The sequence below is a fragment of the Nannospalax galili genome, unplaced genomic scaffold (genome assembly GCF_000622305.1).
Source record: "Nannospalax galili isolate Female #2095 unplaced genomic scaffold, S.galili_v1.0 scaffold419, whole genome shotgun sequence".
NCBI lineage: Eukaryota > Metazoa > Chordata > Mammalia > Rodentia > Spalacidae > Nannospalax > Nannospalax galili.
The window spans coordinates 569197-595389 of record NW_008343977.1 but is presented as its reverse complement, the minus strand read 5'-3'; the positions used below and the strand labels follow the sequence as shown (position 1 = coordinate 595389).

Genomic DNA, 26193 nt, shown 5'->3' with positions numbered 1-26193 from the left:
TTATATAAAGAACTAAAAAAACAAAGAATTAAGAAAACAAGTGATCCAATTAACAGATATGCTAAAGATCTAAGCAAAGAGTTCTCAAAAGATGAAATAAAGATGGCTAAGAAACATCTCAAAAAGTGTTCAACATTGTTAGTAATTAGGGAAATGCAAATTAAAACCACCCTAAGGTGTCATCTTACTTCAATCAGATTGGCTAGGATCAAGGGAACAATTGATAGCAAATGCTGGCAAGGATGTGGTGGGGCTGCTGGTGGGGCTGCAAACTGGTTCAACCCCTATGTAAAGCAGTGTGGAAAACTCTTAAAAAACTAAAAATGAACCTACCATATGACCCTGTTATACCACTCCTTGGCATATACCCAAAGACTCATCCTATAGTAGAGATACTTGTACAACCATGTTTGTTGCTGCTCTTTTCACAATAGCTAAGAGATGGAAGCAACCTAAGTGTCCCTCAACTGACGAGTGGTTAACAAAAATGTGGTATATTTACACAATGGGGTTCTATTCAGCAGTAAAGAAAGATGAAATAATGAAATTTGTAGGTAAATGGATGGATCTAGAACCTGTTATACTAAGTGAAGTAACAGAGATTCAGAAAAACAGATGACATATGTTCTCCCTCATATGTGGGTCCTAGCAAGAAATCCTTTTAAATTCCAGGTCCTTTTAATAATATGATGCTATAGAGCAGTCCTTTCTTCATGAAATAACTACCATCATCACTTCTTCAGCTAAGTCTGATTGCTAAACATCGTCAAAATTGGGCTTGTTGATGGTTGTGCTCGTTCATTAAAGGAGGGCCAAACAGTGTTACTGGACCCTTACTGGAGTATCCAGCCACTCTTCCCAGACAACTGTATGTAATTTGACCCTAATCACACATGGCCTCCTGGATTTGGGGAAGGCTAGGAAAAGAAGGCATGACCCAAGCTGGGTAAAGGCTACTCTGTGCATACCCTCAGGTCATACATACATCTCAGTAAACGCTTCAGTTATCTCAAAGGCTTTAAGAGGGAACTGACACTGATTCTAACTACTCCAACAGCTACCAAAATACCTGAAATCAAATTCTGAATCCATCACTCTAGAGTCCAACCTTGAAGACAAATACTCTGATACAAACATTTGAAATTTGCCCTGTTTTGACTTTTTTCTAGTTCCCTATCCAGAACTTGTAATGCTAATTGCTCTTGCCTTTACTTCTCCTTCACATCTCCTATTCATGATTCAAGGACTTTCTTCTCCCCTTAGAGACAATAGTTATGCAATTTGGGAGTCTTAGATAGATCCCCTGAAGGGGTACTCCAATTGCCTCACCCTGCATCCCTGTTCAGCATGGAAGAAGCCAGAGCGGTCTGTGTCCCTATTCCCTATTGGCAATTTGGGTAACTCCTTCAGAGGATGGCATGAAAAGAATAGGAGGTAAGAATTGGCTAGACAGTTAGGGTAAAAAGACCATAAAGAAAAGTAGCCAGTTTCTTGTCTAAAAGTCAAAATGTCCTTGAGACTGTTAGCAGCATACTCTGTTCCAAAGGCCAAAAAGTCAAAAGTATTTGGGAGCTTGTATCTAATCCTTAAAAGATTTTAGGTTTACCTCTTCAGAGGGTGGAATGTTAGAGTACCCAAAAGCCCCATTAAAATGAATAAATGAAAGAAGGAAAAAGAAAAGAAAAGAAAAAGGTGATGGGGAGATATGGGAAGTGTTGGAAGGGATGGAATGGGCATGGATTTGATCAAAACACCTTATATACATGTATGAAATTCTCAATAAAGTTTTTGTAAAAGTTAAAAAAATTCTATATGAAATAAATGGTCTCTATGCCCATTAAAAAATATAAAATAAGATAATGTCACAAGTATTTTTGAGTCAATAGCAGCAAGATCTCACTATCCTTCAAAGCACAGCAACAATTCAGAATTAATTCTTTGGGTACAATTGTCTTGGTGAATCAAAAGAAATGTAAAAGACACAGAAAAAGGATACAGCTTTCACCCTGTCATGACCCAGTGAATTAGAGTAAAACAGGCAACACAAAAATGTCAACTGAAGCATTTTCTTACAGTTTCACCAGATAATCATGGAGGAGAAATAAGTTGAGACATCCTTCTTACATTCAACATTTTTATAGGCAAATGAAATTCCAAAAATTAAATAGAACAACTGTTAAAATGCTATATTATTCTATAAATCTATGGGATCTGTACACTTACAATAAGGAGAATGTATTCGAGGTGAAAAATTATCTTTATGTGCAAATTAATTAATATGCTTGGAAGAATATGTCAATTTTATATTTATATATTCAATAAGCTCATATTGCCCAAAGCAAGATTTTTTTTTTTTTTTTGGTCTTTTTGAGACAGGGTCTCCCTGTAGCCCCAGCTGTCCTAGAACTCTGCTGGCCTTGAACTCACAGAGATCTGCCTGCCTCTGCCTCCCAAGTGCTGGGATTAAAGGCGTGTGCCACCATGCCTGGCTAAAAGCAAAATCCTTAATGTTTATGTCTGTAGAAGATAGTACAAACAAGTTTAAACCCCCAAATTCATTTCTTTTTTTTGAGAAAAGATCTCATGTAGTCCATGCTAGCCACAAACACACTATGTAGCTTTGAATAGCCTGGAACTACTGAGCCTCCTACCTCCACTTTCCAAATACTGGGATTATAGGCATGCAAAACCACACCTGGCACCAAAATATTTAATTAAAATGTAAGACAAAAGGAAAAAAGAAAACCATTGGCCTATGCATCAAAAGTGGGCAAAAAAAAGTCTGACATGAAGGTAGGGAAACCAGTGGACAGTGGTGCTCCTGCCAAGCTTGAGGCCTGAGCTGGTGAAATAGCCAGTAAATTTGATGACCTGAGCTCAATTCCCAGGACCCACATGGTAGAAGGAAAGAGCAAACTCCTGAAAGTTGTCTTCTGACTGATACATGTGCACTGTGTGGCACATGCACCCACTCTCCAATAACTGTAATAAAAAAATTTTTAAAGACAGGGCAAGGCACAGATAAGTTCAGCACTAAATGATTTCAAATGGATTTATTCTTAGTTTATTCTGCTTTTTTTGCACTAGGTTGAGTTTCACATGAAAGGCCGAGGAAGCAAAAGTACAATACAAAAAAGCAAGCATTTATTCTTCAGGTGTGCAGAAGAATCTTGGGCTCTCACACTGGCTCCAGGTTTGCCTACCTATAACCCAGTACCTGTAATGATAGCCTGTGAACAGCATGGGCTCTTTCTTGGGGGAAGGTCACAGACCTAACCTTGGAGCATGTGTTAAAGACGGCTACAACCAAAATACATAGAAGAAGGGGGAGGCTTTTCCAGAAGGAAATGAAAATTGAAGATGTAACCTGAAAGCTCCTCCAAAAACCTGGAGTTGATCCAGGATGAGTGTGGGCAACGTGGAACACACTGGGAAAAAGGGGAGCCACCAGCATATTGAGCATGGGTGAACAGTGAGAAAGAGACCGCTGGATGGCTTGTGCATTTCAATATGGAAAAGGAAAAGCCTACAAGAATCCATGTCTTTGTAAGTCACTTCCTCCTGAATGTCATATAAACTATGCAAAACCCAAATAGAATATTTATGTCAGTTTGTCAATCTCTGTCAAGACCAGGAGACCCTGAGTGGGGACTGCTCTCCCAATGCGAAGGGAAAAATGTAGTGAAACAATTGGAGCAGCCCAGCAGGATGATGTTGGAAACAACAAACCACAGAAGTTTGGGAAAAGCAAAGAGGTTAGCAGCACTCACAGAGCTCATGTGGGTTATTCAATGGATCATAGAATATGTAAGTTGAATGATGTGGGCCACCACACAGATGTGGACAGACTCAAAGGGGAGCATCCCTGGGCCACAGTTGTCCTGTAAATGTGGGAAAATAGCTCAGTTGCTTGTATGTGAAGATTCTATAAGGTCATAGAGAGCCTAGAAACAATTTTTACAAGTCTTGGATGGAAGAGAGGAACCTAAAGAGGGGGCGTGGCCACTGCATAATAAAAGATTTCTCTGAAACAAAGGCAGCCCCAGTGGAGGGTGTAAAGGCTAAGGAATTACTGACAAATTCAGTCTCAGCCTCAGAGTTGAGAGAGGGGGGAAAAATGGGAGATTTTAACTTGCATAAGGTTAGGGGACCAGGAGTCAAAGGACTCAAGGAAAAAGATAGTAATGAGAAATGAGAAAAGAAACAACCTAAAAATAATAGTAGCTAAAGCTGCCCCTCAGATTCAACAACCTTTGATGCAAAAAGGAAAAAGAGTTAACAATACTGTAGCTAGGAGAAAATACTTCACACTGGAACTGTTGAAATGAGGAAAAACTTTCAAACAAGCAATCAAAAAGCCCCTCACCATGTGGCTCATGAGGGTATGGGACATGGGAACAAATAATATCAGTTTAAGTCCTTTAGAAGCATCATAGCTGTTACATAATCACCCATTCGTCCTTGAGACATAGGCTGTTTAACCTAGGCCAATAAAAACGGAGCAGTCTCTAATGGAATGGCTTGTGCAAGGTATGAAGGATACATGGTCATGCTCCCATGATTAGTGGGCCTGGAGGACTACAAAAGAGGGACAGGTATTAGTGAAATAACTAGGTATGAGAAAAGCAATATATGATGCCCAGTTCACTGGGCCACATAGGGCTGGATATAAAGGAAGGCTTAATTCAACTGGGACCTCGAGAATGGTATAGAGCTTTAATGGTTTTGCTAAGTCCTTTAATGGGACAGGATCTTTGTAAAGTGAGGGAGGCTTTAGCAGATCTAAGTGACTCAAACCAGCATATAAAATGTGTATGTAGAATTATAGATCAACCTCCTAAAGATATAAAAAAGACCAGACAGAAGAAATGGTCCGTTTGGGTTACTTGAAGACAAATGTGGCAAGATTTATGTTGAGCCCAAATTCCCAAAGAAAAAATTGATAGAAAACCAAATTCAGTACTAAGGAGTTTCTGGAAGGCTTTGAAACCTGAAGAACAGTTCACAAATGGCATTCAGAGGATAAAAACTGTCCTGGGGGAGGTTAAGTATCCCCAAAGATTAAATAAGGTAAATTTCTCTCCCGAGAAAAGCTATGCTGGGTAGAGGCAGTTTTTCACACCAGGGCCTCCCCCAGAAGCCAGGTATAGTCAATGGAGAGGCAGCAGATATGGCTCCAGCCAGGAGGCAGACCCAGGGCCTACCTGATTCAGGGAACCGACAGGTGCAGCAGGGACAAGACTGCCTCCTTAGCCTGGTACAGTGTTAAGCAAGTTGAGCCAGCACCTGCAAGTGTATTAAAGATAAGAAGATACAAAGAGACTCCATGTAAAATCCCCAGAATGCAGAATGACTCCAAAGGGATAAATAAAGATAATAAAGAACTAACCAAATTAATGCCTCTTACCCATTCTATGGTGCCTAACAGAGATCTATGGAGAAAGCAATTAATACAAAGAGATAAAACTTTTCAATGATGTGTTAGAACTTGTCTATGATTGAGTTAATATATGATGTTAACCTTTGAGTGTTTTACAGATGTGAATCCCATTTGAAAGATATCAAGTACACCTGAAGAAACAAAGGCCAGCCATTGTTGTAAGATTCTTGGGAGTTTTATGGTTGAGTAAAATAAAAACAGAGGCTCCCAAAACTGTACAACTATTAAGAAAAACTATAGTACTAGGGGTGGGTTACTCCCTTATGAGCTGTTGGGTCAGAGAGATCCTAGAGGTCCTCAAATTAACCAATGCTATTGCCACTAATGTGGGTTGTACACTAGAAAGGTCGGTAAGGCCAAGTTGCTGAAGATACTACATGATGTGAGCCCAGGAGAAAAAGAGATGGAGCCAAGACTAAGCTGACTACTCCATGCCACTGGACAGATGGCTTTCATAGTGCCAGAAGGTGCTATGCAGATGGTTGGGGAAAAAGGATCCTCTGTGATTCTGCTCATCAATGGACCCCCACGTGCTGCACACAATTGACATGCCAAGCAATGCCTGCTAGTGCAATAATGGCTCAACTAACATACATACAACTGACAAATTTCTAATTGGATAAGGCCCCCTCCTAGGGATGGAACACACATCTGGTGTTGTAGACCAGGCCAACCCCTATAGGCCCCAGTAGGGAAACCATTGTAAGTATACTGTTTAATGAGTATGGTACACCTACTGGGATATCTTCTTGGCATTTGTATTCACATCCGTATTTGTTTAGATGTGTCCACTCCTTACATTTGTCTTTATAGCAGGGGAAACACCACTGAGATAGATCAGTGGCCACATCTTGAAGCTGAATGATGGGGAGGCCCAAGAGGTCAATATCTCACCATGATACAAGAGAGATCGCCCTGCATCTGTTACCCCTCCAAGGCTCGGGGATCCTTGCGGAAGAGGTGACAGAAAGTTTGTAAGAGCCGAAGGAAGGGATCGAGTGTAACCCAAAAGCTCCTCCAAAAAGCTGGACTTGATCCAAGGCAAGCATGGGTGACCCAGAACACACTGAGAAAAAGCAATGGAGCTGCTGCCATATTGAGCACAGGCAAACAGGGAGTGAAAGAGACCAGGGGTGGGAAACAGATGGCACATGCATTTCAAATATGGGAAAGGAAAAGCCTACAAGAATCTGTGACTTTGTAAGTCACTCCCTCCCAAATGTCATATAAACTATGCAAAATTCAAATAGAATGTCTTATGTCAGTTTGTCAGTCTGCATCAGGACCAGGAGACCCTGAGTGGGGGGCGGGTCTCCCAGTGAAAAGGGAAAATTTTATTGAAACAGAAAACAAAAAGAGATGTTCATACGATATTTGAAAATGGAAGAAAGCTGCCTATTTGAAGGCCAAAACTGAGGCCCGACTGGAAGGTAGTAAATGTGCAGTTATTACCCATTTACTACTATCAGTTAGAAAATAAGCCAAAGACTAACAAGGAAAAATCAACAAGAAATTTATACAGGTCCATCACAAAAGAAAGATCATAAACTAACACTGGAAAAGGCTTAAACACCAAAATTGGCAAGCCTCTAAATTGGAATTCTCATACACAGCATGTTGGGTTGCCAATTAATGGATCTGTTGAAATTGTTTTTAATTATCTACTAAATTTGAACATATCCACTTCTAGATATAAACCTGCTGTAAGCATCTTTGAAAGATATCTCTACCTTCCTTAACAGATACACACAAGAACATTCATAGCTCAAACTGTAAGCAACTCAAATATCTATAAACAGAAAATAAAATGTGGCATATTCATGCAGCAGAATAACAATAAAAGTGAACTACTGTAACACACAACTTGGAAGAATATCAGAAACACTGCACTGAGATAAAGAAGTCAAAATAAGAAAATACGTATTACATGAGTTAGATAAGGCTTTGTAAAGCTTTTAATGTAAATTTCTCCATTTATACAGTTTTAGGATTTTGTTTTTGTTTTTGTTTTGTTGTTTTGTTTTTGAGACAGGGTCTCTCTGTAGCCCCAGCTGATCTGGAACTTGCTTTGTAGACCAGGCTGGCCTTGAACTCACAGAGATCTGCCTGCCTCTGCCTCCCGAGTGCTGGGATTAAAGGCATGCACCACCATGCCTGGCCATTTATATAGTTTTAAAACAGGTGAGGCTAATATGTGATGTTAAAAATCAGGATAGGACAGAGCATGGTGGTGCTTGCCTTTAATCCTAGCACTCAAGAGGCAAAAGTAGGTAGATTTCTGTGAGTTTGAGGCCATTTCTAGGCCATTCATGGCTACATAGTGGGACTCTGTCTCAAAAAACAAAACAAAACAAAAATCAATACAGCAGTGTAGGGATGGAGAGAACTGTGAGGTAGCTTCTGTGGAGCTGACAATGTGCTTCTGAGGGAATGAGTAAGAAGAGCTTCCATTTTGTCCTGGCCAGCAATTATACAAGTGGTTTTACATTGCACTAATGCATGAATGGTACATAATTGTTACACTGTGTGTATATATACATACACACATATATATTTAGTTGACGTACTTCAACAAAGTATGTATTTTTAAATACATTATTGTATAGATAACAGATTTTAGAGAATTATGTTTTGGGTAGAAATAGGGGTCTAAAATTTTATTTGATTTTGTATATGTTTTAGAGGATAGGGTTCATGTATGCAAGAAGGGATAAGAGGAAAAGATTAATCAAATTTGACTACCATCTTCAGCCTAAATATTCAGATCTAAGTTGGTGACATTTCTGTTCCCAGACAGATGAAGAGGTTGATTATGTTGGATGGAGCTCTGGATTTTAATGAGGAAGAGTGAGAAGTTGGAGTTAGACTATCAAGATTCAGCATGGAAGGCACTGATGACCTGACAAATACAATACTAAGTTCACTGGGAGGGTGGGATTCTGACTAGAGCACCCTGAAGAATAATTACAAGGTACAGAAATTGAGAAAAACATTTTAAATGACTCTGAGTACTGTTTGTTTATTTAGTGGGAAGAAATAGAAAGGAGCATGCTAGAAAAAAAGCTATGTAGTCACAAAAACTTATACTTATACAGGCCTCAGAGAGAAGGAGCCCAAGATCAAAAAACTTTACTCAATAATTTTGTTTCTAGAATTAGGGCTAGTACATTATACATCCTACTTCTCCCTCCCCAACAGCAGAAAATGACCTTCCAACTTGATACAATGAGCTACAAATAGCTAAAATGATCATTAGGTTTTGCTTATGGAAGAATGTTCTTTTTTCTCAAATTCACACATTTAAAGTATACAAACATTTCTTTTCATGTCCCCAGTTCCGAAATGATATTTAAGTATTGTATTAATGACATGAGAATAAAAAATTGGGGGGAGGGAACTCTAACAGGTATTTTTCTTCTGCATTTTTGTTTCAATGACTAGTTTTAATGAAAAAAGTATTTATTGTACAAAACGAAATTTTACCAAAACCAAAACCACAGATCTGCTATTTCATAGTGGGAAGCCACTGTTGATATTTGGGGTTAGAACTCACCAGTGACATGCTGTAGGCTGCTTTCTGCTGCTCTGTTGCATTTCAAGACCCTAGTCCTCACTCTAAAGCACCTTGTTAAGATTGCCTGTGCTTTATTCACTCTTTCTTCCAGCTCCCTTTCAGCAGTCATCCTAAATCTGTAATTCTGAACCATCTTCCTCATTCTCAAAAGGCCAACCTTCCTGTTTACAAGGACGTGTCCATCACTCCTCATTCTGATACCTAGAAGCTTATCTAAAGCTCCACTCCTTCCTGCTTTCTGCAGTCTCAGATCTTTCCCTAAAATTATTTCTTGAGGTTTGCTATGAACAAGGCATAACACAAGGGCAAAGACAAGGTGCCTTTCAAGAAGCAGTGGTGAGTACTGCTGTGAACCTGAGAGAGAACTTGATGAGAGCACAAGGTGCACAGCTGAGCCTCAGGCAGGGCGGGCCTAGCTCCTGGAGGGAAGTGGTATCTAAGACATTCTGAAAGGGAATATAGAAAGAGGAGTCCGTGTCCTTAGCATTCATCACTCACTGAAGACATCACTTAACACATTGTACTGTAGTTTATTTAATTAAGTCCCCAACAAAATAAGAAAGATCTACTCAGGGCAAATTTCATATCTATCTTGATAAACCACTCTCTATCCTTCGTTTCTAAAAGAGTCTTTGCTGGAAAGAAGCAGTGAATGAGCATTTATAAGGCATGAATTAATGGGAAAAAACATAAACTTTAGAGTTACACTGGCCTAGGCACTATTTATTCAAAATATTTTAAAATAAGCATGGTTATGTCTATCAGCTGAATATCATCTCCAGATCTGGTTTAGACTCTTACTTGAAGTACTATAAAGTATAAAAATTAAAGCAACTTAATTTCCTCACAAGATCTGAAAATCATCTCATGTGAAATTTTTATTTTTGCAGTACTTGGAATTGAACCTAGGACCATGAACATGCTACTCAAGCACTGAACTACTGAGCTATATACCACAGCCCTCATTTGCACATATTTATGGTAATAATACCTAATTCAAAGGATATTTCTAATGGTTAAACAACATATAAAGGAGTTGGGGAAATGACTCATGAAGGGCTTGCCACACAAGTGTGAGGGTCAGAGGGCCAGATTCCCAGGGTCAGATTCCCAGCATCTCTATAAATGCAAGGTGGGCATATTAGCTCACCTGTAATCCCAGCACGAGGAAAAGACAGGGGATCCTTAGGGCAAGGTAGCTAGATGGACTAGCTAGAATTGGTGAGCTATATGTTTAAATGAGAGACTGCCTCAATATATAATGTGGACAGTACCAAGGAAGGCATCTGACATCAGCCTTGGGCCTCTACATGCCCATATGTGCACACCCGTACAAACGTACATTGTGAACACACACAGATATTTAGAAACAAAAGAAGTCTATTTAAAAAAACTCTATTTTACTGCTTGGCATACAAATGATATAATAAATGTGTGATTTTTTTTCTTTGCAGCAGATGAACTGATAAGTTCACTGGGTGAATTAAAGACTTTTATTTGTTTGAAAGTAGATGACACCAAAGTAGCATGTGGTATCCACAATCCACTGCATGGTACTTCTGAAAAATAGCTCAATCAATGGTTACTATATTTCAACCATATACAGACAAGGTATGGAATGTATGTTCAAGGTCTGGGTTTGATCACAGATTATTTTCCCCAGTTCCCTATGGGGATTTAGGATGGAGAAAGGACCTCCCAAAGGCTTGCCAGGCCCTGTGTCAATTTTAAACAGGACACAGTGTTCAACCTATAAAATTCTGGCTTGTCTGCCTGTATCCTCTAATTAGGTCTCCTGATGTAGAGACCATACTGGTGCATGAGAAATAAGATCAGACTTTAGGCTTCCAGGAGGCAGTTCCATGGCCCAAGCACACAGCACCGTGGCATGCACCTAAATGGATTTCCTTAGCCCTCAGTTCTTAGCCCATCACAGCCACTGAAGCCCCACATAGAGAAGCTTTTTCAAAACATCGCACTCATGTACATATATCACCTATTTCTTTTTCTATCAAAAAGAAAACAAAAACTAGAGGTAACCCCAGTGGTGCATATCTAGGGTCCCAGCTATGCAGGAGACAGAAGGAGCACTTGAACCCACAGTTCCAGACCAGCCAGGGAAACAAAGCCAGACCCTGTCTCAAAAAATAAAGCAAAATAAAAACACACTGGGAAATGGAAAAATAATGGATGTTCTGTGATTACAAAAATGGTTCTAGAAGCATCTCCCTGCAAGTAATATTCACGGGTATTTAAGACCAAAAGGACCTCACAGAAACTGAAGCAATTACCCAATGGAGAGAGAGAAAAAAAATCCCTCCAGAGTGGTGCTGAGACACATGGGAGGGCAAGGTGGGCAGGACTAAACTTAGCCCTACTTTTCTGTCATTGTGTACTTCGTACAGCATAGATGTGTCTGGTGGGAGCTGGCAGCCCTTCTATGCACTTAAAAAACTTGAAGAAATTAAAGTGAGTCTGGGTGCTGAAGAGGTCTGAAATTACAGAATCATAACGTCTTTAAGGCGAGATCTCTGTCATCAGGAATAGAGACAGATGGAAAAGGTCATAGGTGCTAAAGTCTGGTTCGGCCTTGTTCAGCCAGAACAGTGTCAAAGACAAGGCAAACAGTGGCTTCTCAGTTTGAAACCACCACCAGAAAGACCCACTGAAGAAGAGGAGCCAGCCAGTGGCAAATCACCGGAGGATATGCAAATAGGGCAACAATCACAGTTACTTGGGTTGACTTGAGTAGGCAGGAAACCCAAGGTCCATGTCTGTGTATGCAGAGCACAACTCCAAGCAGTAATTTCTGGGATTCAGAGGTTTATTGCTTTTGCCACGGTTCACCCCTTCCAAGAAGACACTAAGATGGAGCCCATGGAGAGATGAGATCAAGAAGCCTCTTCCAGGCAGGCTGGACATCTCCTGGATGGAGATGGACACCATCTTCCCCACAATTGGCCAGGTCCTACAAGCGCCTGTCAGTGCCCAGGAGGGCTTTAAGTTGGAGCAGTAGTGCTCCACCTCCTGCAGGGCATCCACAAGCAGCAGCCAGCAATGCACCCCAGCTGGCACATGCTCCCACAGGACAGCAAAGTGAGGGCACCAGCATTGTATGACAGCTGCGTTATGATCATCTTCCTGCAGGAGGGGTATCACAGCTGGACTGGGCAGTCGTAAAAGGTGACAGGCTGCTGCACATACACAGTCTGCACAGCAATTGCGTTGGTGTTGGTAACAAGCACAGGCTGGGTGTAATAGGAAGGCGGATTAATGCCCTTCCCATCTGGACCCGTGATAGGCCCTGTGGCTGACTCAGGCACAGGGCTGGGGGTGTTGGGTAGTAATTGTTGACACCCACTGTCTCTTCATGAGTTGGAGGTACAGAGGGCATTGCAGAAGGTCCTGCAATCATCTGGTAAGGTCCTGGAACCAACATTTTCTGGTGTACAGAATGTTCCTTCAAAGGATCCCAATCTGAGGTCCAGAGCCCCTGAACCAGGTCTAGCTCATCATGCAGAGGAGGATGTATTGCTTTTGAAGAGTGGGGGATCTGGGTGTGGTGGCACATGCCTATAATCCTGGACTCCCTCCAGTTGAGCTGGGAGGTTCTGTGATTTCTTTTTTAGACTCCTTTTTAAGTTATATTTGTGGTTAGAAAAGAAAATTAAGTATAGGGGCCCACACCTTAGCAGACTGAGGGTGCCTGGATCCAGCCTCCTGTGTAGTTGTGCCCATCCCCTTACATGGGACCACATGTTGGTGCCTCCCACCGCTCCAGGGATAGGTTTCTCTGCCCTTCAGTAGGGGTCCAGATCTTAGAAGACTGAGAGTGCCTGGATCTGGCCTCTGCATCGTGGTGAGCTTCCCCAAACTGTGCCATGCCCATCCACCTACACTGGGACTCCCCCTCCAAAGCTAGGCTTCTCTGCCCTTCAGCAGGGTCCCAGACCTTAGCAGACTGCCTGACAGTGCCCAGATCTGGCCTCTGCATTCTGGTGAGTTTCCCATATCACTCTGTGCATATCCCCGTACATTGGGACCACATGTGGTTCCTCCCACTGTCCCAGGGCTAGACTTCTCTGCCCTTTTGCAGGGGCACAGACCTTTGCAAACTGCCTGAACAGAAGAATAAAGATGGCTAAGAAACATCTTTAAAAGTGTTCAACATCATTAGTAATTAGGGAAATGTAAATTAAACCAACCTTAAGATTTCATCTTACCCCAGTCAGACTGGCTAAGATCAAGAGAACAAATGATATCAAATGCTGGCAAGGATGTAGAGAAAGGGGAACGCTCACTGCTGGTGGGATTGTAAACTCCTGCAACCCCTATGGAAAGCAGTGTGGTGAACTCTTAAAAAAAACTAAAATTGAACCTACTATATCACCTGGTTATACTCAAACCAGTTATACTGCAAAGGATGCATCCTTTGCAGAGATACTTGTACAACCATGTTTGCTGCTGCTCTTTTCACAATAGTTAAGAGACAGAAGCAACCTAAGTCTCCCTAAACTGATGAGTAGATAACAAAATGTACATTTACACAATGGAGTTCTACTTAGAGGTAAGAAAAATGAAATAATGAAATCTGCAGTAAATGGATGGAACTAAAAACTGTTACACTAAAGTGAAGTGACACAGACTCAGAAAAACAAAAGACATATGTTCTCCCTCATTTGTGGATCCTAGTATCAAATCCTTATAAGTGAATATATATATATATATATATATCCTGATGTAACTGTAGGAACCAGGAAAATGGAAGGAACCAGGGAGTTGTAAAGGGAAAGAAGGAAGCCAAGAGAGAAGAGCAGTAGGAGACAGGTGTTATTAGGGGAGAAATGTGTAAAATGGGGTAGTTAAATGAGAGGAGAGGGAGGGCTATACAAGGAACTATGGTGACAAAGGGGAAGAAGAAGCTCAAGAGAGATGGGACCATAGAAGACTGGTGTTATCAAGGGAGAAATAGGGGAAATGGGGATACTTTAAATGGGGAGGTCATGGAGGAAGGGTTAGACAGGGAGAGAGAAATAATAATGCCTAGCTAGTATAAAAAACCAGAAGGAATCATATTAGTCTAAAAACCTACTGAAAAATTACACATACAATATCTCTACATGAGTCCATGTGTACAGCCAAGACTATATAACAAGAAATAGTGCCAGACAGGAGAAACGTTCCTTTGGGTTGTTGGCCAAGGTAGTCCTAGAGACTACCAAAATTATACAGGCTATTGCCACAGCCCTTGATTGCTTCCCAGAACTTGAAGACAAGATCCTATTGATGAAGACAGGACATACTTCAGACACAGGACATACTTCACTCTACAGAGTATGGGTCTTTGGAGAGGACTCATACACTAAAATCCATCTACCCAGGCTCAGAGACTACTGCAGAAAAGGGGCAGAAAGATTGTAAGAGCCAGGGAGGAGGTGCATGACCATATGGAAACAGAGTCCTACAAGCACCTGGGATTCTTCTCATAGGAACCTATAGCAACAGTGTCAGCATGCATAAGACCCACGCAAACTCAAGCAGATAAAACTCAGCACAAAACTGTGGAAATGGACAGCAGACCCCAAATGTAGTCGAAGAATTATTGGTAGCTGATTACTGCTGGGTGAGGAAGAGCTGATCTTCTTAAAGGGAGGGACTCTACATAGGCTGACTAGACCTCAATAGATGAACTTGTACTGAGGGACGTCTGGGGACACTAACTTGGCATGATAGACCTTAACACAAATGACAGAACATATGAATTCCAATGGGGGAGGGAGTAATGCGAGGGGACCAATGAGGAAGGGGTATAAAGATGATTAAGATGTTCTGTATGAAACACAAAAAAATCCAATAAAAATTCAAAGAAAATAAAGAGACAGGATTGAAAAATTCAGTAAGGCAATTTCAAAGGACAGGAGAAAACCTAACCCAGAAATGGAAAATAGAATATCAAGGCTGGATGATAAAGTTGAATAACTGGACTGCTCAACAATATGAAAAATGTTTAAGTCACAGGAATGGAATATGTAGGAAATGTGGGACACCATGAAAAGACCAAATTTACGCATCATAGGTATAGAGGAAGGAGAAGAATCCTAGGCTGATGCATTGACCAGATCTTCAACAGGATTAAAGAAGAGAACTTCTCTAAATTAAGGAAAGATATACCCATACACATACAAGAAGCACATAGAACACCAAATAGACAGGACCAGAACAGAAACTCCCCACAGCATATGATAGTAAAAACACCACATGTACAGAACAAAAAGAGAATGCTGACAGCTACAAGAGATAAACAAGTCACATATAGTAGAAAACGTATCAGAATTATAGCTGACATTTCAATGCAAACTATAAAAGCCAGAAGAGCCTGGACCAAAGTATTCCAAGTTCTAATTGATCATAGATGCCAACATAGACTATTTTACCCAGCAAAACTATCATAACTGAAAGGGAAAGAAAATCTTCCATGACATAGAAAGGCTGAAAGAATTCATATCCATCAACCTAGGTCTACAGAGAATAATTGAAGCAATACAAAAGACTGAAAAAAGAAATGACTACACCCAAGAGGCAACAGAAAGAAAATAAATGAAGGTATAATTAGACACTGTTACACTACATGAAGTAACACAGACTCAAAAGAACAAGTGATGTATTTTCTCTCTCATTTATGGATCTTAATACCAAATCCTTATATATAAGTATATAAACTGATATAACTGCAGGATTCAAGAAAATAGAAAGTAATCATGGGGTAAAAGACAAGAAAGAGCCCAAGAGAGGGAAATAGCAGGAGACAGATGTTACCAAGGGGGAATTGGGAAAAATGGGGGTATTTAACAGGAAAGGGAGAAGCAAAGGATATACAAGGAACCATGGGTGTTAGAGGAAGAAGGAGCTCAAGAAAGAGAGGATATTAGGACACCAGGAGACAGTATTTCAAAGGGAAAATGGGAAAAGAGAGGGTACTTTAACTGGGGAGAGATGAGAGAGGTTAGACAAGGAGAGAGTAGAGATAAATAATGCTTAGGCAGTGTGAAAAACCAGAGAGAAATGAGCACAGATGAAGGCTATTACAACAAAAAACACAGTGCCAGACAGGAGAAACCTCCCTTCCAGTTGTTGGCCAGAGTGGTCCAAGAGACTCCAAAAATGACACAGACTATTGCCACAACCCCTGATTTCCTCCCAGACCTTGAAGGTAAGACCCTACTGCTGAAGACAGGACATACTTCAGACATTTGAAGCAATGGAGCCAGGAACTGACATAAAAGCCACCTCCCTGAAGACTGGCTCTCATATTTATGGAGGATATTATGCAAGCTGCTAAAGGAGAAAAGCAATCCATTGTGGTCCAATCCCAGCTTTAAAGCCTAACAACCACAGCAATGACCAGCACAGCAAGCTATATGGGTCAGTAGTGGCACTTTTATATTGGAGATAATCAACAGCTATCTAATTGGACATAAAGCCCACTCAACAAGAGGGAACTCAGGTGTGGCACTGTAAACATAGCCAAATACACATGGCTAAAGAGGTCACAGATCCTAGAAAAAACCCTATGTCTGTCACATTTCTAGACAAACACAATTCTTACTATATACCAAATATAGATCCTTATATTATACCAGTCATCACTCATCGAAGAAGCTTCTTTTGCAACTGATCGAGTCCAGTATAGAGTTCCACAATTTGTCACACACAAATAAGTGCCTATGAGATGCCCAGCCCTAAGTGACACATTAACAGTAGAACTGCTATACCTAAGGCTCACAGAACCTAGAGGATCAGGGGTAGAGAGAATACTAATGCATCTCTCAACTCTCATCAGCGAAGCTTCCTCATGCAACAGAGGGCAATGAACACAAAAGACCACAACTGGCCAAAGTGCAGAGAACAAGAAACTGCAGAGTGTGTGTCCCTGGATAGGACTCTTAAATTAAACCTCACTCACCCAGGGCTCAGGGACCACTGTGGAAGATGGAGCAGAAAGATTGTAAAAGCCAGGGTTGGTGCATGAGCATAAGGAAACAGAGCCTTACACGGTCCTGGGAACTCACTCATATGAACTTACAGCAATAGTGACAGCATGACAAGACCCAGGCAAGCTCAATCAGACAAAACCCCAGCTTAGAACTGGGGAAATGGGCAGGAAGCACAAACCTTGGCCGAGGAACTATTGTCAGCTGATCGCTGCTAAATGAGGGACAGTTGATCATCTTTAAGGGAACGATACTAGATATGTTATCCAGGCACCAGTAGATGAACTCATACCTAGAGACAACTGGGTACACGAATATGACTTGATAGGCTTTAACATATAAGACAGAATATATGAAATCCTATGGATGGGCTAGGGGGGCATGCAGATAGGGGAGGTCTAAATATGATTAAAATGAATTGTATAAATCTACAAAAATTCAATAAAAAATACACATTTAAAAAAGAAAGTTAAAACATAATGCAAAATGAGACATTTTATCTTGTCTTTCATGATTTTTCTCAAATGATGAAATTAAATAATTATTTAGTTTGCATTTAATCTATAAAGTGCATCTATCCTTAATCTCCTCTATAATGACATTTTAACATCTACCTGTTTGTTCACTCAGCTAATCAATTAACAAATTTGTGCCTATAAGTCAACTTTAGATTATATTTAATGATTCAACAAAAATTTATTAACAGCCTATTATCTGTGTAAGACTATCATTTAGAGGCTGGTTTATGCAGATATATTGCTCGATAGCTTCTACCATAGCTCTAAGGTGCTTAATAATTTTTTCTTATTTAATAATGAAGATCACTGGTGGATTTCATCCTATTTAAGAAATCAAAGTAGAAGTTAAAGGAAAGGCTACTACCTTTTGCAACAACTATATTCTGTTTTAAAATTTTTCAGGAAAAAGTAAAAAATAAAAGCAACAAAATAAAGAAATTTCATAAATTGTACTAAGGGCCAACTTTAAATCTTATAATCTATCTATATATTATAGATATACACTGGGTGGCTGCCAATACCCTACTTTATTCAGTAAATTCAAATTTGAAAGAATACAATTTTCAGTAAGGATAATTAAAATTAAATTTTCAGTTATCAAATATTGCCATGATATAAACAGACAAGAATTATATGAAGAAATTGAACAAGGACGGTAAGATTTCAAATCATTTTCCCTACATGTGACCATTCTCGAATGAACGTTACCTATGGTACACTGTCATGGAAGTTTGTACAGTGGATAAGCTTAAAGGGAAAATTTTGTTCCACTAATGTGGAACAACAGTCTTCAACTAAACCACTTCCTTTAAACTATCAGATAAAGAATTTCAGTCTAAACTAAGTAGAAATTTTTTTAACTTGTCATTCAAAATAATTATATTTATTTTCCTTTCTAAATAAATAAATATCAAAACCCTAAGAATGAAAATGATGAGTTTGGGGGTTTTTTGGAAACCATGCTGACCTCAAACTTGCAGGCATAGATCTACCTGCCTCTGCCTCCCGAGTGCTGGGATTAAAGCTTCATCATGCCCAGTTTGAATGATGAGTTTCTTACCATTGATTCTAACTAGTAACACACAAGGATTTTTTTCAAGGCTCACTAACACAAATATTAAGGAGTCTATCACTGATGAATTTTAAAATGAATGAGATGGCCCTTGTCTGTAATCCCAGCACACTAGAGGTTGAAACAAAGGAACAGGCTACATAGTAAGAACCTGCCTCAAAAAAATAATAAATTTAAAATAATGATGTAAAATGGAAGTTTTAAATTATGTAAGATTAATATTATACTTCTTTGATGTGTCACATTTAAATTTATAAACATGACAAGCTGAGAACAGTAATATTTCAGAACTGTTCCCTTGAAAGAATCAAGTTAAAGGTCTCTAAACAATTCAGAAATAAAATACAAAAAAAAAAAATCTAGTGATGCCAATATTGATTAAATAATATGATCTTCAGTTTGAATTTCAGTATTAGCTGCATAAATGAAAGGTAAATAAAGAACGTAATTTCAACCTAAAAACTTAAATCATACCTATATTTAGTACAGACATTTAATGATATGGAAAAAAATGTCACAATGTATTGCACAATAAAGCAAACGGTTTAATTCTACCTTTATATACTTTTCATTCTATTTAAATTACATTTAAAACATAAAGGGAAATCATACACAGAACACAGAAGGAGCTAATAAGTCATTAATGGGAAAATGGTTTCAACGCATATTCTGAGAGACGTCATATGACTGTCCTGACCAGTGAAGTGAAGACCGGGAAGCATCCTCTCAGCACACACAGAGTCCACGGCAGGGACGGCAGCTAGTCTTTCTGAAAGAGCATGGTGAGGTTCTGCATTTGGAACTGTAGCCTCTGAAGGGTCCAAATTTAAGGGAGGGATGAATGTGAAATTTTCAAAGTCCTATGAGACTAATTTTCCAGTTATCTCTTTGACTATTCCATCAGAAGATGGTAGAGCCAGGTGTGGTAGCACAGGCCTTTAATCCCATCACTCAGGAGGCAGAGGCAGGTGAGTCTCTGTGGGATCAAGGCCAACCTGCTCTATATAATGAGTTCCAGGCCAGCTGGGGTTACAGGGAGACCCCATCTAAAAAAAGAAGGAAAAAAAAATAGTCCAGGGTTTCATAGCAAGACACAGGAGAGCACTCTCTCAAAATAAACTAAAACCAAACAGAAAAAAACAAAGGCTCTTTGCTTCCACTTCAGCACAAAGAAGCAAAGAGAGCCACAAAAGCCTGCAAAACTCACCCCAGAACTTAGGAGGCTGTGGTGTGAGGCCAGCCTACATTTATAGCAAGACCTTGTCTCAAAAAAATCTAATTAAGGGCTTGGAGAGATGGGCTCAGTGGTAAAAGTACTGACTGCCCTTGCAAAGGACCTGGATTCAATCCCCAGCACCCACATAAAGGCTAACAACTGTCTGTAACTCCAGTTCCAGGGGATATGACTCCCTCTTCTAACATCCGTGGGCACTGCATGACACGAATGCACTTACACACATGCAGGTAATACACTCATACACATAAAAAAATAAGATATTTTTTAAAAACTAATTAAAACAAATATAATGAAACAAACAAATATCCCCCCAGACAAAAACAAATATACCCTCCCCTCATGAAGGGTTATCCCACAGACAGACAGACAGACAGACAGACAGACAGCAAACAAAGTTTTATCAAGTACTGGAAAGTTATTCCAGTTGTCAGACAACAAATACTGGTCACTTTCTATGTGTCTTGGTACAGGGCATACATCTGTTAATGAAGAAGACAAGATTTCTTCTTTCAAAGTGTTTTTAATATATGTGACGGCTAAACCTGGGTGTCAAGTTGACCGTATCTGGGATCAACTGAAATGAGAGAGACCTTTCTGATTGGATCATCTGAAGCTTGAAGACACACCCTAAATGAGAGTGTTACCTTCTGATGGCAGCCCGAATAAAAGGCCATGGCAAAAGGGAACGCTTGCTTTTTGACACTTGCCCTCTCTCTCACTGGTGAGTTCGTCTTGCTGCTACAGACTGAAGACTAGCAGATCTCTTGGAAGTTGTCAGACCTTCAGTGCTAGATTGGGACTACTGAGACATCCAGCCTTGTGTACTGAGCAACTACCAGAGTTTTAGTCTCTCCAGTGTGATGCAGCCATTGTTGGACTACTCTGACTCTATCCTGTAAGCTAATCTGGTAAATCCATATATATATATATATCTCCCTATTTATATATTCATTCTACCAGTTCTGTTTCTTTAGAGAACCTTAATACAGTATGCTATACAAGAGGGTAACAAAATAATTTCAGAATGGCAACTGAGCAAAAGTTAAGTGGACAAATGTTTCAAACTAAACAGAAGTTTCTTAAAGTTCTTTAAGAAGATAGAATATGGGGGCTGGAGAGATGACTCAATGGTTAAGAGCACTGACTGCTCTTGCAGAGGACCCAGGTTTGATTCCCAGCACCCACATGGCAGCTATGAACCATCCTTAACTCCAGTTCCAGTGGACTCTGATGCCCTCTTCTGACTTCCACAGCATTTCATGACAAGGTGCACTCACATACATGCAAGCAATACACTGTCACACACAAAATAAAAATAACAAAAATTGTTTTGAGAAAGGAGGCTAGAATGTATTTCACTTAATAAAAATTAGGAAAAGATTGGAGGATCTTACAATATTATGAAAAATATTTTCATTTTACCACTTGGGAAAAAAAATCCCCCTAAACAGAAGACAAAACAAAACCAAGTACATAAAAGGTACCATCCAAATATGGGCTAAACAAAAATGTGGCATGATTTTTTAGGAATTATTGCTATACATAATCTTGATATGACAAATAAATTTTTATTTTTTTATTGATTTTTTTATGTGTATTTCATACAGAACATCCCAAACAATCTTATTCTTCTTTATACCCACATCCCAAATAGCACCCTCCCATACTCCCCGCCCCCACTGGAGCCCATATACTCTCATCCCTGTTACTGTCCACTGTATTGTCAGTGCCCCCAGCCGTTCCCCAGTGCAAGTCCATCTGCTGAGTCTAATCAGCCTATTAGAGTTCCTTGTTTTAGGAAAATCAGCTCTTCCTCATCTAGCAGCAGTCAGTTGCCAACATTCCTTTAGATAAGGTTGAGGTGTGCTGTTCATTTTCCCAGTTCTATGCTGGGTTATTGTCTGGGAGTCACTTGGGCCACCCTGGCCAACAACTCAAAGGAAGGTATCTCCTGTCTGGCATTGTTTCTTGTTATGTAGCTTTTAGCTATACACATGGACTCTTAAAGAAATATAATGATCACTTGAATCTTTGGTTATACTTTCCTTTTGGGTGTTTAAGACCATACAGTTGGCCCAAATAAACCAATTTATTTTTACTCTTAAGGTTGTTTGAGGATCTGTTCCTCAGGGGTCACATGGACTTGGGAAGAGCCCCCTAGTTCCTTTCTTTTACCAGTTCCATCTATGTGAAGATAGGTCATAGGTTCTGCTCAACTGTGGCTGGCTTCACTTGGAAGCATGGAGGATATTTTTCCTGTGTTGACCCTCCTCTTTGTAGACTGGACACTGGTTCAAGTCCATCTGGTGGGGTCTCCATGGCCTCCTTGCTCAAGAGGACAGGTGACTCACGACAGTTACAGGACATTTTGAGAGATATTCCATAGTCCCCTGGAACTTAGTTGACCTTGGAGGGCAAGGAGCAAAACCTGTCCTTTAAGTCCCTCTGTTATCTAGTTTGACAATGACCGTCTAGCCATTCTCCTTTCCTATGAAACTTCTTACACTTCCCATCAAGAAGTCTTTTCCTCTGTATCAAGATTGTAATTACACTTTAACATGAGATTATAACAGCACTCTGTGACAAGTTTTCTCTAATAATTTATTGGCTAGGTAAAGGGGATGTATATAAATGTATAGAAAGTGACTATTTCTGATTAAATGTAATAAAAATTTGGATCATATTTTGTCACAACATAGAGGCACTATAGTGCCTCAAAACGAAAAGCTAACATGTTTTGACTACATTAAACTTCTACATTTTGGTCAAGCCAGAACTTTTATTAATATGGTTAAGTAATTAAGTAGTTATAGTTCAGATGTATATATTTTAAAAGGAAAAACAGGTCTTTCGCTGGGGGTGGTGGTGCAAGCCTTTAATCCCAGCACTGGGGGGACAGAAGCAGGGGATCTCTGTAAGTTCAGGCCAGCCTGGTCTACAGAGGGAGTTCCAGGCCAGCTGGGGCTACAGGGAGACCTTGTCTCAAAAAGACCAAAACAAAACAAAACAAAACAAAACAAAACAAACCCCAAAACCCAGGTCTTTCTCCAGATTTTAAAATATTGAATTGTGCCATTTTCTCTCACTGAAATGTCTTAGCCAATTCATTTGTTAGCTTTCACCAAAGCTCTATTGTCCAAAATAGAATGCCTTGTGATTTTCTTTTATTGAAAATTGAAAATTCAGAGCATCATGGAGGCAATAAAATTTAACCCCTGGTTCTTGCTCAAAATACTACAAACAGGGTTCTCTTCCATCTCAGCCTGATTACTGAAGTTAATAGATCTCCTTTTTGAATATATTAATATAGGTTTTAAAAGTCTTCTAAACTATCATGTAACCAAAGTGTGGCCTTTATTTATAACAGCTGTGATTTTTCACTTTCAATAAAAAAGAGAAGCCTAGCAACAATACAAACATGTATTTTAAGTAAACCCTTGAACTGAACTCATACTGTTGAGCAGTCAGTTGGGCTGTTTTATTAACATCTTTGTGGTAAAACAGACCTTTAATCCCAGCAATCAGAAGAGCAGAGGTAGGGGATCTCTGTTGAGTTCAAGGCCATTCAGGTCTACTTAGCAAGTTCCAGGCCAGCTAGGACTACACAGAGAGACCCTGACTTCAAAACGAACATCCACCATGCAGAAAGACCTTTCAACAGAACACTGACAAAATGTAAGGCTTCATTAAAAAAAAAAAAAAGTATTTAAGGAGGTTCCAAGGGGCATTAGCATTCATAGCCAGCAATAAATGAACTTCCTATAACTATGGCTGTCACATTAAAGCAGAACTTGAGGGGAGGGTTCCTTCTGTCTGTGACCCCCTAATGTTGTAATGAACCTTCAACTACGCCTAACTCTACAGCTCAAAACCATCATCTAAGGACTGGGGAGGAGCTCAGTTGGCAGAATGCTTGCCCAGAATGCATAAAACTTTGGGAAAGTAGAGGCAGGACAAGAAGTTCAAGGTCATCCTCTGCTACACAGAGTCTGAGGCCAACTTGAGCTATATGCCTAGAAAACTTCACCGGGTGTTAGAAAACAGGTTCGTGACCAGCCTCAGATACATAAGAACCTGTCTCGAAATAACCAGGGGGTAGCCGGGGGCTATGTCTAGAGACACCAGTACAAGTTTGCCACATCCCCCTGTCGCTCACTGCACTGAAGGGTATCCTGGGCCCTGGTGTGTGAATAAGGGATCTTGGACAATTCGAAGGACAGCCTGGGTGTGCACCACGCGATCTGAAACCTAGGCCACCGGGGATTCCTGGGAAGCCAGACGCGCAACTAGCATTCCAGTCAGCAGCCACCAGGAGTGGATAACATCCCGTCAGGGCACCACCAAGCCGAGCCGCAGGGGCAGCCAGGGGAATCTAAGCGGACGCAGAATGAAAAGGGAGCGCTAGAGGGCGCCGCGAACGCGAGCCTCGACAAAAGGCCGCAAGCTGACAATGCTTACCCAGCTCCACTCCGCCTCCCCGCGGTAGGTCGCCGCGACGGTCGCGGAGACTCATGGGACTCGTAGTATACACTGCCGTGGAGACTCACGGGACTCGCAGTACGCCCCGCCCCACCGCGGAGGCTCATGGGACTAGTAGTACGTCGTGCCCCCGCCCCTCCTCAGTGAGGCTTCTCCGAGCCCTGGGATTCCCTCAGATCCTGCTTCCGGTTTCGTTGCGCGGCGCGGCCCTGGCGCAGAGCCCGTAGGGAGCGGCATTCCTGGACCCTTCCAGAACCACTTCGGCCTCGTTCTCCGTCAAGAGGGCGGCCGGCGCCGGCGGCTCAGGGGTGACGTGTGTGCTGCTGGGTCACGGGCCTGCTCGGGCGGCCTCGGGCCGCGCCTGCTCGGCTCTGCTGTGACCTCCAGGGCTCCTGTCTGTGAGGCCGCGGGCGCCGGGGCCGAAGACATGGGACTCCCTCCTCGGTGCACCTGTGGCGGCCACCTTCGCGGAGAAAGCAGCGGTGTCTTCGAGGAAACCGGAAGTCCGTGGTGACCCCTGGCGACCCGGTTTGTTTTCCGTCTGTCTCCAACATTGGGGAACCGAAAGCCGGTGGCCTTGGGGGCGGCCCTACGTAACCTGGGCTTAGGGTGAGTGGATCGCGGGAGCTGAGTGGTAGCCGGGCACCAGCCTCCGCGCTGCGGCCCGGCCGCTCTCCGCTCCAGGGCAGCCCCCGCCGCCGCCTGCGGTCCCCACAACCCCTCCGCCGCGGGCCCTGTCTCTGTCGTCCCCTCCCGTGTCTTGCTCAATTTCTGCCGTGCCCTGATCCACTGGGGACGCTTTCAGTTTTCTTTCCTGCACTGAGGTGGCATTTACGTGGGAAAGGGAAAGAGGAACGTGAATCGTGTCTGCGACGCGCGGGCACTTAGCATCAAGTCAGCCCCTGCACTTTGTCGTGAGCTCCTAGTATATAGGTATCCATCCCTTTCTCCAGGGTCCAGCCTCAGTCCGGTTTTCAGCTGTGGTTGCAAGGTAGGCTAGCAGTCTCCTCCTCTGCCCACCAGGAACTCGAATACTCCAAAGTCAGGTAAAATAACCCATGAAAACTACTAGAAATCAGAACGAAAATTGCTGCACATGTATTAGAAATTTCCTAGGGTGATCAGAAACATGGGTGTGCCAGGGTTCAAATTGACATTTGCTCTTTAAATATAGAAGGCACTTTTAAAAAATCATTTGTTTGAATTTTAAGTTACATTGGACAAAAAAGGCATCATGTCAATTCTAGTTCTCTAAAAACGTTCTAGTTGCTCAGTTTGTTGTAATGACTCCATCTTTTAAAATTGGGAATACTGGGTTATTTACCAGATGGTTGCAAAATGTCTAGCGAAATATTGTTTGTAAATGGTTATTTTATGCAAATGTAAGTTTTTAGTATAAGAGACAGCATACTGTCATGGGAAATGGCTCTGGATTAGAGTCGGGCACCAAGATACAAACACTAAATTTTCCATATACTGGAAAAGAGGTTAAGTTTCTTCCTCCTCCTTTCCCTTATCTGTAAAATATAGTAGATTGTTTTCCAAGGCACCCAAGTACAGTTTCTAAGAGCTTTGCTGGCTCTAGAGTCAGCTGCTTGTCTGCATGTTTTCATTACTTCCCCTGGAAATTGGGATGATCTCATTCATCTCAGTGGTTTTACATTGATGTAATGAATTGTTAAGTATAAATAAAGTGGTCCCTTAATACTTGAAGCACAGTGCCTGTTATGCCATAAATACCAGATTAATGTTTACACCGAACATTGTCATAATTACTCAGTGAAATATTGTGATTTGAAAAAAAAAGAATCTCTCCTTTAATCCTAGCACTTGGGAGTCAGAGTCAGGAAGATCTCTGGCTAGGGCTACATTGTGAGACCCT

General features: G+C 41.1%; 2 protein-coding genes and 1 pseudogene across 6 annotated transcripts in view; 1 reads left to right on the top strand and 2 right to left on the bottom strand.

Moving 5' to 3' along the window:
• Zcwpw2 (zinc finger CW-type and PWWP domain containing 2) overlaps positions 1–24404 on the bottom strand; it is a gene marked incomplete in the record, with an annotated part of 165116 nt that extends 140712 nt beyond the window's left edge. Inside the window, 1 exon segment of the mRNA XM_029567035.1 lies at positions 24291–24404.
• On the bottom strand, positions 11983–12453 carry LOC103739862 (annotated as a pseudogene).
• A 305-nt stretch (positions 24405–24709) lies between the features above and the next one.
• The window catches only part of Azi2 (5-azacytidine induced 2), a 31941-nt gene continuing 30457 nt past the window's right edge, over positions 24710–26193 (top strand). For 2 of the 5 annotated variants that reach the window (XM_029567032.1, XM_029567030.1), the window contains exon 1: positions 24787–24920. The gene's annotated coding sequence lies outside the window, so the exon portion shown is untranslated. Of the gene's footprint in view, positions 24921–25264; positions 25358–26193 lie in introns of all 5 variants that reach the window. The other 3 variants (XM_029567031.1, XM_017799934.2, XM_017799933.2) reach the window with 3 other exon arrangements.